Consider the following 1,817-nt stretch of genomic DNA (forward strand, 5'->3'; position numbering starts at 1 on the left):
TTGTCCTAAAAGTGCTTTTCGAAAGACAACTAGTTTTTTTTCCCCTTGAAAATGTTTTGCTTCTCATCCAAGAAGCTTCTTCAGTTCTGGAAATGAAGTTCTGAAGTTCTGGAACTGAGGTTTGGAAACTGAAGAAGCTTCTTGGATGAAAAGTGAAACAATTTTAAGGAAAAAAAAATCCCAAGAAAGTCCAGTTGCTAATTGGATGTTGTTTAACACTAATTGCTTGTCACAGGGGCTATATTCACATAATACATTGAATTAACAAATTAACCAAAGACAATCTATCCTGTTATAACCTGTGTTGCTAGTTTGTCTCAATATGTTCTGCAAATCTAGAAAATTAAGTTAATTCCATAAATCATGATTAAATTATAAGTAGGTCATAGGCAGATAAACAAAATTCCTGTGTGCCTTATTTGTTTTTTCCCCACATTAATCTTGCATTACTTATTGACTTTTGCTATTTGGTAGTACCAGACATTTGTTTGTTTCTTTCTTTTTCTTGTTCTCTATTTACTTATTTAGCTTAAATGTCATTCCACTGACTCTAAACAAATTTGGTATATTGAATTAATATAGCAGTAGTACATTTTTATATCTGAATACAAAATTTATATTGGTGCAATATATTTAATAAACCAATTGCTCATTCATGCAAGCTTTTCAAGACATCTTTGTCAGGCAAAATGGTAAAAGTCCAGGAAAAAAGCTTGAGGGGGGAATGGGTGCCTTGTGCTACTTCTATACCAAGTTAATTTTAGATGCACTAAAATGTAGAATTATAGGACTAGACATTCCCCTGAAGCTATTTTATCTGACCTCATGCTCTGTGCAGACATTCTTGTATAATTAGATCATTGCAAAGAATTTTATTTCACAATTCTGCATCAGATGTCATCAAGGCTCCAGAGAGGGGAACAGCCCACCATCTCTTTATTTGGTGTTGAACTTTTCTCACTGTCAAGATTTTTTTCCACTCATAAATTGTAATCTACTCTGTTCCTGTTCAGATTAGTTCTAGTACACTGATAGTCCTTCATAGGGTTTTTTGGTCTCCAGTTAGTCCCTTCTTCAATAGCTTGCTCAGAGAACTTTTTTTCTATGCCTTTAACCAACATTGTTACCGTTCTCAGAAACTGCTTCAATTTGCCTTTATTAAAGGTGGGCAGCCTTTTGAACATATACTGCCAGAAGGTGGCTCTGACATTGCACAGATAACAGTTTGGTCTAGTGATTAAGGCACCAGGCAAGAAAGCCAGAGATTGTGAATTCAAGTCATGTCTAAGCCAATGAAAGCCAATTGGGTGTCTTTCGATCAGTCACTCTCTCTAAGCCCAACCCATCTCACAGGTCTGTCGTTGCTGTGGGGAAAACGGGAGAAAGAAGGTATATTGGATATGTTCGCTGCCTTGAGTTATTTGCAAAAATAATAAAGGCAGGATACCAGTAAATAAATTAAATAAAAATAAATAAGGCTTTCACTATAACAATCATGATCAATCTTGGAAAAAGCACATTCTTCATGTGGACATTCCTCCAGCACAGATCAGGATCTTGACAGGCTGTGACACCTCCGTACGGGAGACTGCTTGGAGTGCAGCCATGTTAGGAACCAGGCTTGTGAATACCAGGGAATGCTGTGATGCAGCATGAGCAAAATATAGAGATGGTGATACAGAGGAATTGGTGATAAATGAATATCTGCAGTAGGCCACACAGGAGATCTCTAAATTACATCAAGCCCATATTTAGTTTCTGATGCTTTACAAACCAGATATTCTTTTCATATTTACTAGTAGTCACTATTCAATATC

This window comes from Protobothrops mucrosquamatus, unplaced genomic scaffold (assembly GCF_001527695.2).
Source record: "Protobothrops mucrosquamatus isolate PMUCROS unplaced genomic scaffold, P.Mucros_1.0 scaffold1913, whole genome shotgun sequence".
NCBI classification, from domain to species: Eukaryota; Metazoa; Chordata; class Lepidosauria; order Squamata; family Viperidae; genus Protobothrops; species Protobothrops mucrosquamatus.